Genomic DNA, 21706 nt, shown 5'->3' on the forward strand with positions numbered 1-21706 from the left:
CGAGCTACCCTTGGGGTCAGAAGGAGGGGCGGAGACTAAATACACTTCAGCTAATTTCTACTTGTCTTTTTAAATACTCTAGCAATGGGAACCCTCTGATTACGCAGTCCTCTACACAAAAGATGCAATGATGAGTTTCTGAGATCAGTGTTAATGTAGGGGAAGAAAGAAGAGAAAAGATTCTTATGTCAACTCCATAGATTGCTCTCCACAGACTATGGGGTTTTGGTGAGATGTTTGTAATCTGATGCTTTTGGTCTCAATCTTCCCATTTATAGACTAATTTCACATTGCTGGACACTTACTGTTCCTATGGATGTTATTTTTTCAGAAAAATGACTACACAATAGACAATTTTCTTTTTTGCCCAAGCTAGAGTCTAAAATTTGAAACAGCTGATGTTCTTTTCCTTTCTTAAATAACTAAAGCACAGCTTTGGTACTTAAATTTGGTGTTCCGGTAAGAGTGCACTCAGATGGGCATATTTGAACTCTGTGCAGGGTAAGAATTGGATGATCAGGCAGGGACTGGGTGTGTGGTGGACCATTTCTTGAGACTGTGCTCAGTGTGGACACCTCACGGCAGTGTATGCTTGGAAATGAAGAATGTGGACCTAATAGCCCCTTATGTATGAACTTAAGATCAAGAGGAGGCTAATGAAAGAGTGATTTTACCTTTTATGTCATATTCATCTGAAATTAACAAGGGTCTTCATTTTTCATATTATCATAAAGTCAACAAATAAAACATACAAGGTGCAAGCTTCCCAGAGAGTAAAACTGGCTGTATTAATTTCCCTTTAAAGCATCATCATATTTCTCTGGCATTCAAAAACAAATGCTATGAGTCACAAAAGTATGAAATTTCAAGGTCAGTTGATACTGTGTCACTCAAAGCTTCCCAGATACCAAATAAAAATTCCATTATTTTGTGTGTGTGTCTTGCTGCCTTGCTCCCCATGCCTCACTACCACTCAATGACCTTCAAACGCTGTATCTATTGTTACAGCTACTTTCATCTTTACCTGAGTGAAGCAGAATCAATGTGCTTGACCAGCAATTCCAATTAAGCCACTATAGACCATCCTGCTGAATCTGCAAGCTTTGGATTTATATCGAATTAATGAAAGCTGAAAGAGTTTCCCATATCACAGCCACACTTAATGCATCCTTGTCAAAAAGAAATGTAATTACAACATTACATGAACATAATAGGTTGATCAACTTACGCAAGGTGACAACCATGAACTGATCATATGGGCATGCCATTGAAAATCCCAGTAGCTAATAAAATCTGCTACTTTTAGATTATTTAATCCCCTAGAGCCTGGATGGTTCAGATGATTGGTAAAGAGATATGCACTTAGTGTCACTTATTTTCAGGTCAACGGTTTAAATAGACCAGTAGTTAATATCAAAGGCAACTGTTCCATATCAATTAGGTTTCATTATTTAGACAGAACTTAGTCTAACAATTGGTTTCCAAGGGGCTAAGTCCAAGGAAAAAAATATGTTCTAAATGTTTATAGTTAATCTTTGGAGTGAAAAACAAATCTTTCCTGGGAATAAAAAAAGCAAAGGAATTGTTAAGGTGGAGTAGGCAAAGCAACATTGACATTTACTGTCAGGGGATTCTTCTGATTTAGGCATTAGACACATCTTAGACACATATTAGACACATCAGCTTTGTTGATCAACTCTAGTATCAGTTTTTGGATCGCTGGATTTAATTAGAAAAAAAACTAAGCTCCAAAATAGTAAACAAACAAGTAAAAACTAAAAATGAGAAATGCATCTGATTACTTAGGTACTGTGAGCTGTTAAGCCATGTAATAATGTTGACCTAATGGTTGGAAAACATGACTATTTTTTCATTAGTGTTACATTAATTTTTTATTTGAGATAACACAGGAAAAAGACTCTATTCAGTCGTCCCCTCTAAACTAACTAAAATGAATAAGTAAAACGAGGAAAACACCTCCACTTTGAACCACAATTTGTGAAGTAGGGCTGTTAAATGCACTGGAAATTGTACCTGGGGAAGGAGAGGCTCAGAAAGAGGAGTGTGAGCTCTACAGACTCTGAGATAACTTGTTCTCCAGACTACATGGCTCCCCAGAGGGGTAACCACAGTGTCCTGATTGGAGTAGCAAAATCAGGGTGTGTGAGCAAGCCAGCTGAACTCTTCATAGAGGATCAGAGGACTTATTTCTGCAAGAAACAGGCTGTCAGTGAGAGTAGGTTTAGGATAAACCTGGGTGGCACACAGAGCTGCAGCTTTGATCACTTGCAGATGAGTAATATTTAAATTGCCAGATAAGAACGTGTGACCAAGTAGCCAGAATGATTTTCCCCAGCCAGAGGCAGAATCACATCAACCAGGTAGAGTACTGTGACGAAGTGATCAAAGCAACCTAACAAATGTTTCTGTTATCCCAGTGTGTCTCAGCTTATCCCTGTACTTTTGTGCTGCAGATAGCTGGTCCAGGAAAACTTCCAGAATGCAATGATAGACACTGGTGTGGAATGAATGCAAACACACTGCAGAGAAACAAGGAGGAGAGAAACATCACAAAACAAGGCAAATAAAGAATACGCACCAGGAAATTACACCACAAATTATGTCGAGAGTAAGTGAAGGTATATTATAGATGACATCATCCAAGGCATGTGGTTCTCACCCCTGACAGCACATTGGATTTGAGGTGATGATCAAATATCTTTACAAAAATTAAAGAAAGCAAGTGAAATCTGATTTCAAGAAAAGGGGAGGAGCAGGAAGAAATGTAAGGACTTATAAGGGACAAACATAAGAGGAGATGTTTTGTTTTTTTAAAGGACATGAATTGAAAGAAAACAGAAACATAACAAAAAACAAAGGTCATATCAAAAATAGAAATTACTGGATAAAAAGTTAGGAGCATCTAGGAAATGCTTTCGTAAATTTGAGAATATCAGAAAGGAAAGTAGTGTGTTTTTTGGAAAAAAAATGACTAAAGGGTAAATGTTGATTATGGGGATAATTGGAAATACTTTGTCTAAGGAATACACACAACTCTTGTTTTTTGAAAGTAGACTTAGACTAGTTGAAAAAATATATTGCAATTCTTGGGAAACCAATAACATTTTTAAGAAATATAATTAATATGCTAGAGAGGAGAGAAAATTGGATCATATAAAGTGCTCAATTTAAACCAGAGAAGACAGAAAAAGAGGAGAAGATTAAAAAAAAGTGGAGCTAATAGAAAAGTTACAAACATTGAAAATATAACCTATCTATATTGATAATCACTTTATTTTTTTATAATAAATTTATTTTTTATTGGTGTTCAATTTACCAACATACAGAATAACACCCAGTACTCAGGGGGTGAATGGATGATGGGCACTGAGGGGGGCACTTGATGTGATAATCACTTTAAACATCAATGGTCTAGGGCCGCCTGGGTGGCTTGGTGGTTGAGGGTCTGCCTTTGGATCAGATTGTGGTCCTGGGGTTCTGGGATCAAGTCCTGCATCAGGCTCCCTTTAGGGAGCCTGCTTCTGCCTTTGCCTCTCTCTCTCTCTGTGTCTCTCATGAATAAATAAATAAAATCTCAAAATAAAATAAACATCAATGGTCTAAAAAGACAATAAAAAGGAATAGATTGTCATAACAAATAAAAAAACAAGAGCCAACTATATGTTGCCTACAAGAACTCTACTTCAAAAATAAAGACACAGATAGGTTAAAACTAAAGGGATAAAGATATGCCATACTAATAGTAATCAAAAGAAAGCTAGAATAGCTATATTGATTTCAGATAAAGCAGACTTCAGAAAAAAAAGAAAATTATAGGAATAAAGAAGAGCTTTGCATGATGAAAAAATGATCAATTTTTCAACAAGACTCAACAATCCTTAGTGTTTATGTATATAACAACAAAGCATCATGATACATAAGGCAAAACTGTGATAGAACTGCAAGAAATAGATGAATCCACTTTGGAGACTCTAACATCCCTCTATCATAATTAATAGATCAAGCAGGCAGAAAATCAGTAAGGATACAATTGACCTGAAAAGTACCATCAAACAACTGGTTCTAATTGTATTATAAAATATTTCATCTAATAACAACAGAAGAGGCATTCTTAAGCTCACATGGGATAGTTGCTATGATAGGGTACATTGTGGGCCACAAAAGGCACTTGAGCAAATTTGAAACAATAGAAATCATACAAAGTATATTCGCAAACCACAATGGACTTAAACTAAAAATCAATAATGAAAAGATAGCTGAAAATTATCTTTGGAGATTAAATATTTGGAGATTAAACAAAACACTATTAAATAACACATGAGTCGAAGAAGAAATCTCAAGAGAAATTTTAGAATACTTTGAACTAAATAAAAATGAAAATACAACTTACAAAGCTTGAAAAATGCAGCAAACAGTGCTTCAAGGGAAATTTCTAGTATTAAATGCATATCTTTAAAAAGAAAAGAAATCTAAAATCAATAATCTAATGTTCTGACATAATTAACTAGAGAAATAAGAGCAATTTAAACCAAAAGGAAAAAAAAAGAAAGCAGAAGAAAAGAAATAATTTAAAGTAGAAATTAATGAAATTAAAAACAGGAAATTGAGAAAACCAACGAAATTAAAAGCTGATTGTTTGAAATGATCAATAAAATTGATAAATCTCTAGGAATGTATGGGTGGCTCAGTCGTTGAGCATCTGTCTTTGGCTCAGGTCGTGATCCCTGGGTCCTGGGATTGAGTTCTGCATGGGGCTCCCCATAGGAATCCTGCTTCTCCCTCTGCCTATGTCTCTGTGTCTCTCTCTATGTCTCTCATGAATAAATAAATAAAAATTAAAAAATTTTTTGATAAATCTCTAGCCATATTAACCCAGAAAAAAAATAAAAAGAAGACAAATTACTAATATCAGAAATGAAAGAAAGGTCATCACTGTTAGTCTTATGGGAATTAAAAGAAAAATAAAAGATTATGAACAACTGTGTTTACAAGTTTGATAACTTGTATGAAATAGACCAATTCCTTGAAAAACACATAGCAACAAAATTTGAAAAAGAAGAAATTGACAATCCGAATAGGTCTATATTTATGACAGAGATTTAATCAATAATTAATAATCTTATAAAACAGAAAGCACCAGGCCCAGATAGTTTCACCGATGAATTCTACAAAGCATTTAAGAAAGAAGTTATACCAGTTCTCTACAATCTGTCAGAGAATAGAAGCCTCATTCCATGAAGCCATCTTCATCATACCAAAACCAGGCAAAGACATTATAAGAAGAGAACTATAGGCCAATATCTCCCATGAACATACATGCAAAAATCTTCAACAAAACATTAGTAAATTGAATCCAATGATGTATAAAGAGAATTATATATAATGACCAAGTGAGATTTATGCTGTGTATGCAAGGTTGAGTCAACATAAAAACCAATTAACATACTACTGCATGAGTCTATCAAGAAAAAGATATTCTCATGTCAATTGGTACTGAAAAAGATCTGACAAAATCCAACTACTATTCATGATTTAAAAAAAAATCTCTCAGCAGACACATAATAAAAGAGAACTTCCTTAATTTGATAAAGAGCATTTATAAAAACCTACAGCTAATACCATACTTAATGGTGCAAAACTGATGCTTTCTCCCTAAGATGGGAAACAGGGCAAAACTATGCCCTCTCAACACTCTAAAGTAAAACACAATAACATCTATAATGACACCAAAAGAAAGATGTTGATATAAATCTAACAAACTATGTACAGGGTCTATAAGCAAAAACTAAAACACTTTGACACTTTGAGAAATTAAAGAAGATTTAAATAAAGGAGAAATATTCTGTGTCATAGATTGAAGGAAAATATTATTTTCTGAATTCTTCCCAACTTGATCTATAAATTCAGTGCAATTTCAATCAAAATCTCAGCAAGCTATTTTGTGGATATCAACCACCTGATTCTTAAAGTTTATATGGAAAAGCAAAAGACCCAGAATTGATGATAACACAACACTGATGAAGACCAGAGTCAGAAGACTGACACTACCTCACTTCAAGAGGTACTACATGGCTAAGTAATTAGGACAGTGTTGTTATCAGTGAAAAAATAGACACATTAGATAATGGATCAGAATAAAGAGCCTAGAAATGCACCACACAAATATTGTCAACCACCTTTACTAAAGAAGCAAAGGCAAATCAATAGAGAAAGGATAGTCTTTCAACAAATGTTATTAGAATAATTGGATTTCCATATGCAACAAGAGCAGTAAAAAAAGAATTCAAACACAGAACTTACACCTTTCATAAGAATTAACTCAAAATGGATCATAGGCCTAAATATAAAACATAATTCTATAAAACTTCTAAAAAGAAAATATAGAAGGAAATCTAGATGACCTTGGGTTTGAGGATGAGTGTTTTTCATACATCTTTAAGAAACTATCCAGGGGTACCTGGGTAGCTCAGTCAGTTAAGCATCTGATTTCAGCTCAGGTCATGACTCCAGGATCCTAGGATTGAGCCCCCATTGGGCTATCTCCTCAGCAGGGAGTCTGTTTCTCCCTCTACCTCTGCTGCTCCCCCCAACTTGTGCTCTCTCTGTCTCTCCCTCATGTAAATAAATAAATAATAAATAAAAACACAATCCATGAAAGAAAAATCTGATAAATTTGAACTCATTAAAATTTAAAATGTCCTATCTTCAAAAGACACTGGTAAAAGAGTCAAAAGGCAAGCCATAGATGAGGAGGAAGTATTCGCAAAACACATGTCTGATAAAGGACTTAACTCCAAAATATACAAGGAACTCTTAGAATTCAACAATAATAAAATCAACAACACAATTTTAAAATAGGCAAAAGAATCTTAACAGACATCTCACAAAAGATTACATACAAATAGCAAATAAGCATTTGAAAACATGCTCATCATTATTTGTCATCAAGGAACTGCGAAGTGAAACAATGGCATACTGGCACTGTTAAAATGGCTAAAATCCAAAACCTGACAATACCAAATGCTGATGAGGATGTGGAGTAACAAGCACTGTCATTCACTGCTGCTGGAAATGCGAGTTGGTACACTTTGGAGGACAGTTTAGTAGTTTCTTACAGAACTAAACATAATTTTACCTGACAATCCATAATTTTACCTGACAATCCGTAATTTTACCATACAAATGAGCAGGTAGACTCATGTCCACACAAAAAAACTTGCATGCAAATGTTTACAGTAGCTTTATTCAAAAGTGCCAAAACTTGGAAGCATCCAAGATGTTCTTCAATAGGTGAATGGATAGACAAACTGTGGTGCATCCAGACAATGGAACACTGCTAGGTACTAAAGAGAAATGAGCTATCCAGCCACAAAAAGACACAGAGGAACCTTAAGTCCATCCTGCTAAGTGAAAAAGCAGGACATTCTGGAAAAGGCAAAACTAAGCACAGTAAGAGGTCAGCAGTTGCGGGGAGGTTAGGAGGAAGGGAGGGATGAATGGATGGAGCACAGAAGATTTTTAGGGCAGTGAATCTATTCTGTATGATGCTATAATGGTGGATTTGTGACATATACATCAAAGCCCACAAAACCATACAGCACAAAAAGTGAACCCTAATGTAAACCATGGACTTTAATAATAATTTATCAATATTGGCTCATCAATTATAAATACTCAGGCAAGATATTAATAATAGGGAAAACTGAGTGGGGGAGAAAAAGTTTACGGGGGACTCTGTACTATCTGCTCAATATTTTTATAAACCTAAAAATTCTCTAAAGTCTATTACATTAAAAATGAGACCAAAAAATGTGTAATGCATTAGAAGTCCCAAGGAAGGTAAACAAACACAAATCCACACATAAGCACATAATAGTACAATCACAGAACAGAAACATTTATGTAAATCTTAGAAACTTCCAAAAAGAAAATAAATCTAAAAAAAAATCAGACTGTACTCAGGCTTCTCATCAGCACCCATAAATAGCAGACAACAATTGAGTATCATCTTCAAGGAGCTGAAGGGAAATATCTGTCCAACTACGATTCTATCAATCAAGAGAGAAGGAAAAACAAAAAACATATTCAGAAACAGAAATATCAAGATAATTCACTCTCCTGGACCCAGAAAGGAATATGATTAAAAGATACCTCAGCAGGGGATCCCTGAGTGGCTCAGCAATTTGGCACCTGGTTTTGGCCCAGGGCGCGATCCTATCCTACATCGAGCTCCCTGCATGGAGCCTGCTTCTCCCTTTGCCTGTGTCTCTGCCTCTCTCTCTCTCTTTCTGTGTGTGTGTGTGTGTGTGTGTGTGTGTGTGTGTGTCTCCCATGGATAAATAAATAAAATATTTTAAAAAGAAAAGAAAAGATACCTTAGCAAAAAAATAAATAAAATAAAATAAAAATAAAAGAAGCTTGAACTGAAAAGGACATGGAGGTACAAGAAGCATTTTAAGGGGAAAAAATCAGTAAGACATATTTGTCATTCCAATGATGATGGTAATTGCAGATGGGGGTGTTACATACACGTTGGAACTAAAAAATACATGGAACAAAGACATGGAGCAAGCTGGAACCAAAAAAACATGGAAGATGGGAGGGCCACATTTAGATTTGTGTATCATAGGCTTTTGTATTTTACAAGAGCAACATATTGATTAATCTTAGCCTTCTGAAATGAATATAAGCTAAATCTTTTTAAGATAATCCCTAAAGAGTAAAAATAAAAATAAAATATGTAACTCCCAAAGCTGTACAATGCAATTGCGTGCTCTACATTATCCAGTAAATCTCTGAAAGACATCACAATTTAATCATGTGCCTACCATTGCTCGGGTCTGCTGATGGGAGGACTTTCCTACTCACTAATTTTTGGCTCCAGAAATATCAGACTTCGTTTCTCTACCATTACTCACACTTCCTGTGCTGGGCACCAAAGGAAAAAAAAATTGATACAACTTTTGGCTCTGAAATATCAAATCAAAATACTAGAAAGGGGGTGTCTAGGTGGCTCAGTGTTTGAGCGTCTGCCTTCAGCTCAGGGCGTGGTCCTGGAGTCCTGGGATTCAGTCCCACATTGGGCTCCCTGCTTCTCCATCTGACTATGTCACTGCCTCTGTCTGTGTGTGTTTGTGTGTATGTGTGTCTCATGAACAAACAAAATCTCAAAAAAAAAAAAAAAACAGAAAGGACAACAGAGGACGATATTTCTGGATGTCACTTCTACAAAAGTCACTGTGAACCATTTGAACATACCCCCATCAAACCCCAACAACATGCTTCCACAATTCTACTCCCTTAGCCAAAACCCCAAATTCCTGCTGCCACTTCATTGGCACTCACCTGATCTGAGAAGTGTAATGAATGGAAATCCGAGTGGACAAAAGCAGCAAGTTTAAGAATCTCAATTTAATTAATCTCACTTTTACAAAATCTACAAAACAAAACAAAACAAAACAAAAAAATATGTGCCCACATTAACACATTGCTAGGGCTTCCCAGGCCACGAAGGGTACTTTTTGCAGATGAGAGACCCTGAAGTTAAAGCCTTATTACTTTCACAGTAAGCATGCCTCTGTGCTCTGTTTTGAAAACAAAACAAATTGGACAAAACTTAATGCACAGAAAAAGACTGAAAGAAAATACCCCCAAAATGTTAGCAATGTTTGTATTTAGGTGTTCTAACCCCAAGTTGATTTTTTTTCCTGTCTACTTTTCTGTATCATCAAAATTTTCTTTGACTAACCAGTAAACAAACATTGAATTAGTTTAAGTGATATTTCTTCTGGCTTCCGTTGTTCGAAGGGCTGTAATCTTTTGATTTGTTTTTTTATCCAGATAAAGATCATGAAAGGTACTTTAATTCCCAAGGCATTTGAGCTCTTTGATATGTTTCTAGCTTTGTGCAGTGTGTATTCACAAGTTATAACTGCTCAACTTAAGTATTCTCTGCAGCACTTTATAGATGCATATACAAAGTTGCAATGCTGATAACTTCATTGATAAATGATAATATGCAACAGCAAGGGTGGACAAATTGCCATAATTCTTACTGACTATGCGACAACGGTATATGGAAAACTGTCTCCTCTTGCGTGCACATGAAATGTTTCACAAAAAGCAAAAGTGCTCTCAATTTTTATTTAGTAAAACACAGTCTTATTCATGTTCAACTACATTTGCCAAAGTGTTCATGGATGAATCCAAGAATAATCTGATTCAATCATAGGATGAATTTTGTCTTGTGTTTTCCACTTTGGGTCTCTTGCTTAAACAGTGTAAAAATACTCTGCGTTTCCATCAATACAACAATAAAACCTAGAGGGTCTACATATGGTCGCCATGGGTAGGTAGATGGGTTTAAAGCAAACTTCCCAAACTGGTATTCCACGAACCTCCTTTCAAAGGTATTTATAGATATAATAAGAAAAAAATTATTCTCAAAATATTTGGTAAACACTGGGTTAAACAAATAGAGTGTGTGGTGTGTGTGTGTGTGTGTGTGTGTGTGTGACTTCATTAGTTGTTGTTTGTTTTGCTTTTTAACTAACAGAATATCAAGTTTAATGGGTAAATAAGTATTGTAGACTGTTAAGAGAGAATATAGTATGCTACATTTTTCAGACTTATTTGGTTATAGAACACATTTTTTACTCTAGAGCTACTAGTTTCTAGATGAACATTTAGAGGACCACCATTTGGGAAAATGTTAACTTAGATTCTGATGTCTGTTCCAGTTTGTGTATTCCACAAAGTGTGGTATATGGAATCAATGAAAATGCATGTCATCTGTCAACACTGAAAACTAAACAAAACATTGCTACTGGAAGTGGTTTACCTTTGCTTAAAGGCAAATTCCATATTTATATTTTTAGCATAATTCAATCTGGAACATTGGGGAAAAAACAACCACCCCAGGGTAGTCACTGTGGCAACCTGTTAAAAAAAAGGTGGAGGGAGGTGGGTGGAGGGGATAGAGAAGTCATGCAAAAGAATTATTAAAATGTTCAAGATAAAATTGTAGAAGTTCACAAATATATCCAGTTTGATGCACAGCTACCTGTTATCTACCTCTTTCAAGAGCCAGATGTTCTAAAGGAAAGCAGGAGTGCAGAAAAGGATCTCACATTTATCTTTCTGCAAATTTTTGCTAGACATATACAATTCAACGGAGTAAATAATGTGTTCCAGTCTGCCACTTTGCTAAGTAACACCATATACTGTCAATAATATCAATGTTCAGTTCAGTTCAATTCAGGAAAATGCTCTGACATTCTCAAATGAAAAGAAAAAGTGAAACTTATCATTCCACCATAACTCCAAAAGGAATACATTGATGAATTAAGGTAGCCATGAGTGCCAAAGTATTATACCAGATTATGAGACCAAGTGTGATAGCAAATATATGAATCATAAAAATAGAATATACTTGGTTGCAGATCAGCTCTGGAAAGGCAAACAAATGTCAGGTGGAGGTAAGATAACCAAAGCAAAGATACCCCAAATTCCAATGAACAAAGGACACTGCACATTGGAAAAATGAAAAATATGCAAGTGCCTACAATAATATCTTTGAAAATCGCTTGTGGGCACCTGGGTGGTTCAGTGGTTGAGCTTCTGCCTTTGGCTAAGGTTGTGTTCCCAGGGTCCTGGGATCCAGTCCCACGTCGGGCTCCCTGCAGGGAGCCTGCTTCTCCCTCTGCCTGTGTCTCTGCCTCTCTGTGTGTCTCTCATGAATAAATAAACTTTTTTTAAAAAATGAAAAGAAAATCACTTGCAATTTTCTAAATATGATTTAGATGTCCTCTTCAAAAGAGCATCTCTAGAGTTGGAGCCATTCTTCTTTATGAGCTGCAGATAAAAGAATTTACAGACAGGCTTTGTCACCTCACCCTCAGATCTGCTGTCTTCTGCAGCTACTGACTCTCTGGGACTCATCCATTCTCCACATAAGACTAAGTTGGTGGCCATTGTTTCCAAGCTGGATACTTGTTTAGACTGATTATTCTTTGAACTTTGATAATCTGGTTTCAAAATTATCACTAAAAATTACAATACAAATATCAATGACCTCTTTTATGTGATGATCATAATATGATCCAGTGGGGTGCTGGAGACAATGTTACATGTGTCTCTTCCCAGCTCCATATTCAGTGATACCAATGCAGTGATAGCCTTAAATCTGCCATATTGGAAGTATTTGTACTACTGAAATTGGAAAAATACGAGAAATCAAGGCTTTTCTTTTCAGAAAGCCTATTGTTAGACACTTATTGGTGCATTTCTGTTCCTATGTGATTGTGCTCTGGTTATTATGATTATAATTAGCTTCCATTAAAATATTGAGGTTATTCTAATGCTTCTACCTAGATTCACTTTTAGGGTCTAATATAAAGGGATAAAAGTTATGATAAAAGATCAGAGATCCCTCCACAGTCCTGCCTAAAACATGGAGTATAATCTACTGCAAGAAATATCAAACTTCTCTGACCAGGGCCCAAGCACCAAGAGAATTTTGACGATCAGTGCATGCATGGGAATAGGAAAAACTCTAGTTAAATGCATAGCAACCAGGCTTTGGGGTAAGAATTCTGAAAATGACATTAGTAACTTCTAACGACATGGTGATTGTGGTTTACAAACGCTATTAAAAGTATTAGTAACCCTTAATGATTCACTTATTAGGAACAGAACCACCGTATGGAGGCATTCGGTCTATGCACTGCACAAAGGCACTTGCCGGAGGGGTGAGCATAGACCGAAATGCAATCTGACCTCCTCTTGCAAGCTGCAGGGCTGCAGCTACTGGGCATCTTGTTGTAATTTTTATAATGCTGTGGTTTGTGCTAAGGACTTCCCTGACAGTAAATAGCCCACGGTCATAGGTGAAAATGAAGAACTATAGAATCAGGAGTCGTTCACACAGAAGAAAAATAACAGAAGACTTTCATCTTTCAATCAAAGGGCTCCTCCAAAGACCAGCAGACTCTATGCTGGGGAATCCTGGCTGCGAAAGCTCTGTTACTTCCACTTCTGACACACCTTTGTGACTCCCAATACATAACAGGGGTAGATTTCTTTTTTTTTAAGTAAAGCAAACAAGTAACAGCCAGAAACCAACACAAGATGAACATGTCTGTGGACCAGAAACAGAAGTACAAACCTTTGAGTAGAAATGGAGCTGGAGCAAAAGAGTGGACAAGTAAAGGGAGAGAAAAATCAATAGGTAAACAGAGACATGGACCTTGAAATAGACAGATGTGCGGATAGACACGGTACAGAAGGGAAAACCACAATTCCAGACAAAATACCAACACAGATTGACAGTCCCTGAGCTGTTCCAGCACACGTTCATGTCACCACTGGTGGATAGAAAGAGGACAAAACCCGCCACATTATTAAAGCTCTACTGTTGGATGTACGTCCAAATGTTAAGGGTAATGGCTCAAAGAAGGGAAATGCAATCTTTAGCTTCTAAACCAGCAGACAAGTCAAAGGGGAAGGTAGGAAAGTTTATCAGCCCATCAGATGCAGGGAAGGAGGCAAAAGGAACAAAATAAAAGCATGGCAAAGAGCATGAAATAAGGTGGCAAAAATGAAGTCCAGCCCAACAGTGAACAATGAAACTTGCTATTGAAAGACAGCATTTGTCTGAATGCATTAAAAATAAAACATCTGTGCTGGTTATAAAAAAGCATACCTAAGATCAAACTACACAGGAAAGCATAAAATGAAGTGATGGAAAACATATATATTACACATTGCATATTATATATTCATAAATTTTTATTAAATCTGCATTTATAATATTTATATGATATTACTCATTTTTTTCTTTTTATCATCTCATTTTGCATGTATCTATATATCACCATAGACAGAAACAAATGTCAAACATCTAGCCAAAATAAAGATAGTATACCAATACTTGGATTAGATAAATAGAAGCTAAGGGAAAAAGCATTAAGAGAGATGATTTGGAATCCCACATATAGTGACTAGAACAATCTATCTGGAAAATATAAAAATCATGAATTTGCATGCAACTAAGAGCAGAGCCAAAAATACATATAAAGCAAAACAATACAAAGAAAGATGACAAGAAGAATTTGGCAAATACACAACCATGGTGGGAGATTTCCACATTTCTAATAGGAACTGATAGATCAAGCAGACCAAAGATTAGTAATGATATGGAAGATTTAAGCAACCACATTAGCAAGCTTGATCTAATAGATATATGGAACCTTGTACTAGCAGAGAACACACCATCTCTTCAAGTAAACATGGAATATTTATAGAAACAGACCACATTCTAGGTCATGGAGAAAGTCTCAACAAATTCAAAGAATAGCTATCACATAGGTCATGTTCTCCAATAAAGCAATTAAATTAGAAATAAGATAATTTTCAAAAGACGAGTCACTGCTAGAGTAGGAAGAACAGATGGGCCATGAACTCTGAGAGACATACATTTAAATCGGGTTCAGCACATGCCTGTTGAGTGTCCTTGGACAAACCACTCAATCTCTCTGGGCCTTGGTCACTCCACGCATCACATGGGCACAGTAAAACTCTCTCACAAAATTCTCATGCAGATTACATGAGGAAGTAGCTTAAAAGCACACAATACCTGGCAGACTCAAATCCTGTTTCTGTCCTTTCACATAATACGTGCTCAATAAACATCGCTTGAATTGATAGCTGCATAAATGAATACCAAGTAGAGATAAATATACATGTTTTTGCAATGGAATTTAGAAAGAATTTAATTAATCAACAAGGTTCTATTTGTTAAACAGAGACGAGAAAAAGAAGGGCACGTTTTATGTTTTTAGTTATCCTCTATTCAGAAAAAAAAAAAAATGAACAGGTTTTGCCAGGGCCTCTGGAAAGTCCGGTGCCACATCCTGTGTCCCTCTCAAATTAATTTTTGTTAATCACTTCAGATCATGAGGTCATTTGATCCAAATAAAGAGAACTTCTCTTGAGAAAGATGAGAAACGTAGAAGGCAATATCTGATACCTCATAGCCCACGGTGCAGAGAAAACTACAGGCACTGGTTTTCAGAGGGGACCCAACTAAATTCAATGAGCTTAAGTCAGCTAGCTATGAGGAAGAATTCCCTAACAAGGGTTGCCACTCCATTACCTCAGGCAGGGGTTTGTGTGATCTTCTTCCAAGTTTGGTATTTCCAAACATCCTGAACTTAATACAGGCTGCAGGACAAGCTGAGATCCACCCAACCTGCGGCCATGATAGTTAATGAGGTGTATGCAGTGATATGGCACAGAGATAGCCTCATTCTCTTTAGCCTGCTTGGCTCTCCTTCCCACAAGGCTTTTCAACTTGGGTTTGGGCCAGTTTTCTGTTTGGTTGCTTCATTGCTATGAGACTCAGGAAGAAAGATTTTTTGCTCTCTTCATTTTTTCACTGGTGCCAGGGACTATCAATTTAATTGTTAGGTAGAGCATGATGTTCCCATGGCCCACATCAAGGCTATGATCAAAGGAGAAATCCATTTCAGGTTTTAGAGGTAGGTGGCTTTGGTGACAAAGCAGACAAGAACAGGATGGACAGTTCAGGAATTCAGCACTGCCAATGGGAAAATAGCAATGGTCCTTGACTTCATTTTTTTTTTTTCTTGACTACATTTTTGCCTGGAAATTACAACATCTTGATTTTTTCACCCTCACTTAAAAAAATTAAACATTTCCAAAGCACAAAAAGATTTAGATTAACTAGTGAAAAAAAATAACCAGACTAGCTAGATCAGTCATTTATATCATGTACCAAAATAAATTCTGGGTAGATTAAAATTTTAAGGTAAAGTTAATATAGGTAAATAGTTTTATAATCTTAGAAGATCTTCATAAGCTTGTGATCAAATGCAGAAACTAAAGGGAAAGATTGACACATTGCTAATATTTGTGTGGTTAGAAAAATCATAAATAAGTGTAAGACAACAAATAGGAAAAACAGTTTTAACATAATCTATGACAAAAAGTTCATATTCTTAATATTTAAAACGCTGAGGAGACCTGAGTGGCTCAGTCGGTTAAGCATCTGCCTTCAGCTCACGGGATCAAGCCTCTTATCAGGAACTCTTGGGGGTGGGGAGTCTGCTTTTCTCTCTACTTCTGACCCTTCCCCCTGCTCATGCTCTTGCTCGCTTATGCACTTTCTGTCTCTCTGTCTTTTTTTTTTTTTTGTATATTTTTTTATTGGAGTTCAATTTGACAACATATAGTATAACACCCAGTGCTCACCCCATCAAGTGCCCCCGTCAGTGCCCAACACCCAGTCACCCCATCCCCCCATCCACCTCCCCTTCCACTACCCGTTGTTCATTTCCCAAAGTTAGCAATCTCTCATGTTCTGTCACCCTCTCTGATTTTTCCTACTCATTTTCTCTCCTTTCCCCTATAATTCCTTTCACTATTTTTTATATTCCGCATATGAGTGAAGCCATATAATGATTGTCCTTCTTCGATTGACTTACTTCACTCAAATGAATAAATTTTGAAAATTAAAAAAAAATTTTAAATCTTTAAAATATATAAGAAGCATATATCCAAAATCAAAAGGAAAATGGGAAATGGGCATGATCAGTCACTTCCAAAAGGAGGAAATACAAGTGACTAGTAAACAAACTTAAGAAAAAAGTGCAACTTAGTATTAAACAAGGAAATGCATATTAAAACAATAAAATACCATTTTATTTGTTCATTTATTCATTTTACTTATCTCATTGGTAAGAATTCAAGTGAATAGCCAGCATTACTGAACCCAGTGTTGACAACTACATGGGGAAGTATCTTACCAGGCTGGAGAGAGTAAAAAAATGCAATTTCCAGGGGTTTAGGAGAGGGAGCGGGGTGGAAATTGACACAATACACTAAAATCCTTAAAAATGGACCTATTCTTTGATTAAAGATTTTTATTTTTAGGAATTAACTCTGAGGAAATGATTGATCAAACAGAAGTACAGTTGACTCTTGAACAACACAGGGGTTAGTTGTTTGCATGATTTCCATGTGGTCAAAAATCCACATATAATTTTGATTCCCCAAAAACTTAACTGATAGCCTACTGTTGACCAAAAGCCTTACTGATAACATAGTCAATTAACATGTATTTTGTAGACTATATTCTTACAGCACAGTAAGCTAGAGAAAAAAAATGTTATGGAGAAAGCCATAAGGATGAGAAAATACATATACAGCACTCAACACTTTTTATCAAAAAATAATCTGCCTATTAATGGACCCGTGCAATTCAAACCCATATTGTTCAAGGGTCACATATACATAGATTTGCCTTTAACTCTCCCAGGCTTGTTTGTAATAGCAATAAATCAAAATACAAATAGCAATAAATCAAATCATAAATAGCAATAAATCAAAATCAGTAAATAAATCAAGTTATGTGTCATTCAGTAGTGGAATTTTTAAGTAAATTGTGAAACATACAGATGATGAAGCACTTTGCAATGATTTTTCAATCATAAAGAGGTGAAACCAGATCTACTGACATGCACACATGTCCACATTGAATTAAATGAAAACATGGAGGGAAACAGGATTTATATATATTTATATAGTCTGGCCCATTTTCCCCAAAACTTTAGTCTGTATATTTGTATATGCCTATAAATCTATGGATGGGGCGTCCAAGGGGATAAACAATGAAATTTTCAAAGCTGTGTTCTCTCAGTGGTAGATTAAAGGGAATTCTCTTTTTCTTCTTTATGTTTTACTGATTATTCCCCCGCCTTTCTTTTTTTAACAATGAGCATTTTTTTCCTTTAGGGATTGGAAAATACCAAAGGCAATTTATACTAAGACTATAAAAAGAAGAAACTATAGTTTAACTAGGCGAAGAAATTCTAGGCTTAGAAACTTCTAGGCTTTGCTACAGAATTTAATCCATCCTGTGAACTTTAACATCTCTCAAGATATCTCATGATGACTCAAGAACTGTTTCCTCTTCTCATCTTCACTGTACAGCAACTCTGTGCAGACATCCAATAGACATCCTCTCAGTTCCACTAACAATACTTGAGGCCACTGTCAGTTCCTATAAGAAGGTGCTCTGGGACCCCCTGGCAGTTGGGGCCCAGAGAAGCATCACCCCTTAGGATCCTTCTCTGAGATACAAGATGTTTATCACCAGTGCTGACGCCAGACTTTTGTGTGTTCCAATACCCACTCTCACCTTAGCTGCAGAGCTACAGGCAAATTATTTTGCCACAGGTGTTTCCATTTCCTGATCTGTAAAACAAAGATGATGAAAATAGTCCTTCCCTTATAGCCTGTTGCCAGGGACTGGTCTATGTAAGACACTCAGAACAGTACCTAGCACGTTGGAAGTGCTCTGCATTGGTCAATTACTCTCCCTGGGGCTCCCAGTCTCCCAGCTTCCAAATGTAAGGAATGCATTGGGGCTTAACAATGACCACATTCACCTACTAGCTTAAGGTTGCTGACAAAGCCTGCTCTAAGGGAAAGCGCTCAAGGGGTCTGCTCCCTGGTTCCTAACTGTCCTCCTCTCAGCTATTTCTGGATGGTTAAATAACATGCAGGTGACCGGGTGAACTAAGGCTGATGACCTGGTGGAGTCAGAACCCAAACCCATCTCCACCTGCCTCCCCAACACCCCTCCATCCAACATTTACCCTCTACTCTTGGTAATATGTAAAGAGGTAAATATGTTTATAACACCTGGCTTACCAGGTGAACAGAGATGAAAATGAATGTGCCCCAATGATACATGCTTCTAGAATGTATCTGGTCCTGTGCTTGTTTTTGTTCTTTGTGGCACTTTAATGTTTCATCTTGCAGAAGGCATATTTGTGGAATTGCCAAAGATATTTGCCATCCAAAAAGATAAGAAGTAAATCTGCAAAAGGGGCCAAATTTTCATTTAAAAACAAAGGCATCCCTGTACATGCTGCCTGAATTTTCGAGAAACTTCAGACTTGTGAAGCACACACCACTCATCTCTCATGCCCCTTGTCCATCTATCTTCCCCAGAGGACACCTTCAGCACCCCTTTGGGTCCTATGTCAGAAACATTGATCCTAAATATTTTGCATATTGTGGCTTAGGCTTCAAAGGAGATTTTGAGTCATGTTTCACATTTTTAAAAAATTGTGCAGGGGCGCCTAGGTGGCTCAGTGGTTGAGCATCTACCTTCAGCTCAGGGTGTGATCCTCGGGTCCTGTGATTGAGTCCCTACAGGGAGCTTGCTTCTCCATCTGCCTATGTCTCTGTGACTCTCATGTGTCTCTCATGAATAAATAAATAAAATATTTTTAATAAATAAATAAATAATAAAAAATTAGTGCAACTTAATGATTACTGGGGAAAATGTTTCTAGTTTGCTTCAATTGTGCTGACACCTAATAGTGTGTATGGACACTTGTTCTATCATATAGTGGTCACGGCTTCTGAAACAAAAATCAGGGCATGTGGTTTAACAATCACAGGTTTATTTATGAGGGCAGAATAGTTAGCAAACCAGAAAATCCAGGCTATATGCATGCCATTAACTATATAAAAGGAATGATGCATATGAATAATGTATGAATACATGAGATGGCTTGCGTCTTTCAGCTGGCCAGTACGTATAAACAAGTTTTGAGAGGTCAACTAATTGAAAGTCACTGTGCATTCTGCTCTCTTTGCAGTTGCTTATTTAATTGATGTCGACTCTCTTCATTAGCTCAGTTAATCTGAAAAAAAAAAGATTATCCTGATATTTGTTCTTCTCTAAGACAAATATAAAATTATTTCATAAACCTTTTAGATTTACTAAGAAACTTATGAGAACCATTATGTAAATAATCCTTTGGTTTGCAAATCATGACTAGAAAAATACCACATTAATTTACCGATCGTTGATGGATAAAATCATGACCCACAGACATATTTTGAAATTAAACATATATTTTAAATGGAAAATAAATGTCATGGCCTGTTTCTCTAAACAAAAGGTCATATTTGCAAAAGAGCAGGAGAGCCCGTCTAGATGTGACATAGGGAACAATACCTAAAAGCACCTATATCACAGGGCTGTTCTGTGAATTCAATGAGTTTATATTTGCAGTGCACTTAAAACAGTGCCTGGCACATGCTAAATGCTATATAAATACTGTTAGTAGGGTTGGCTTTAAGATAGAATTATTAACTTTTCTTTTCAAAAGTCTTTTGAAAAGCCTGTCAGAGGTTTTAACTAAAGTTTCTTTTGGATATGAGGTCTTTTTTACTTTTTAAATGTAAAATCTATAGATTAATCATCACGGATTAAAACTCATAACCTATTTGTACATATTTGTGGGCATTTTTTCCCCCTTGCAACTGTGTAGTTTATGGCCTGGAACCAAATATTTGTCTAAACATGATCTACTGTTCCCTCTTCTTCTGGCCAATATGACCCGTCAGGACATGATAAATATGCATACACAGATATACTATGATCCTAAATGTGGTTTCTGAGCAAACATAACAACCATATGAAACCTTGAATACATTAAAATATGCTAAATAATTTGAGTTAATTACAATACATGTAATTATACTCTCTGCTGTACTAAATGAGTCAATGATGCTCCCAGATGGTCTGAATAAAGTCTGATGGAAAGTAAGAGAAAGCAAGGTATGGCCTTAGATGTTCAGGCTGCTGAGGTGGATGGAAGGACCAAGAAGGGATAGTCAGCTTTTTTTGTGCTGGGGAAGAGCTGTCTGAACCTGTCTGATAAGCCAGCAGGGCGTGGCCTTCCAGAAAATTCTATTCTATGAAGGCCTAAAAAGTTTTGTGAGAAAGAACTCATAAGAAAAGGATATTGAGACAAGCTTGGGCTGGCGGAAAAGCCTAGCATTGTTACAAAAGATGTGTCTCCAGATGTTAATCTATGTATGAAATGTATGTAGTGGGTGAGTGTGTGGCTGCAAAGGGAAAGTCAGCAAAAGTAAACACTGCAAATGCCACTCCACCAAGCACTCTAAGTCATGAAGACAAGAGACACACACAGAGCTTTGATATTCTCTAACAAATATGACGGGAAGAAAGTTGCGTCTCCTTTCCCCACTTTCCACAGACTGCCATCCTACCAGAAAGTCGGAGTTACCTATACCAGGAGAAGGGGCAACTTCTGGCAGAAGCAGGGCAGGAACCGAGTGGCAGCCTGTGGTGTGTGGGGGCAAGGCAGCGAGCAGGCCCAGACAGAAAGGCCCAGAAGAAGTAGCTGTGTCTAGCCAAGGCACTCACAAGACCATGACCCTGAAGACACAAGAAACACAACCAGAAGCATTATGAGGGCATGAAGAGCCTGCCTCACGCAGAAAAGCAGCCGTTACAGAGGTGTTGAACAGCAGATCTGAGCAGGCAGAGGAAAGAAGCAACCAACTGGGGCCATTGACATTATCCAGTCCAAGGAGCAAAAGGAAAAAAAAAATGAAGAAAGTGAACATTTATTGGAAAGTGAACTAATATGCTGAACACACACTATACTTACTCATAATTTAAATGTGTACCTACAAAGATTTTGTGCAATACATGTGGTTTTGGAAACAAATAGAATTTTCAAAAATGAAACTTTCAAAAGAGTCACTTTTTTTACAGGCTCTGCTAAATAATGAATAACATTCCACAAATGTATCTGTCCATGGCCTACCATGT

General features: G+C 36.7%; 1 long non-coding RNA gene across 5 annotated transcripts in view; it reads right to left on the minus strand.

The window, feature by feature from the left end:
- Nucleotides 1-15444, minus strand: part of LOC144318369 (uncharacterized) — a 48844-nt gene extending 33400 nt beyond the window's left edge. Inside the window, exon 1 of one of the 5 annotated variants that reach the window (XR_013384252.1) lies at nucleotides 15176-15444. This is a non-coding gene — a long non-coding RNA (uncharacterized LOC144318369). The remainder of the gene's footprint in view (nucleotides 1-15175) is intronic. The other 4 variants (XR_013384251.1, XR_013384249.1, XR_013384250.1 and 1 more) reach the window with 4 other exon arrangements.
- Between the last annotated feature and the right edge of the window lie 6262 nt (nucleotides 15445-21706).

The sequence above is a fragment of the Canis aureus genome, chromosome 1 (assembly GCF_053574225.1).
Source record: "Canis aureus isolate CA01 chromosome 1, VMU_Caureus_v.1.0, whole genome shotgun sequence".
Taxonomy (NCBI): Eukaryota; Metazoa; Chordata; class Mammalia; order Carnivora; family Canidae; genus Canis; species Canis aureus.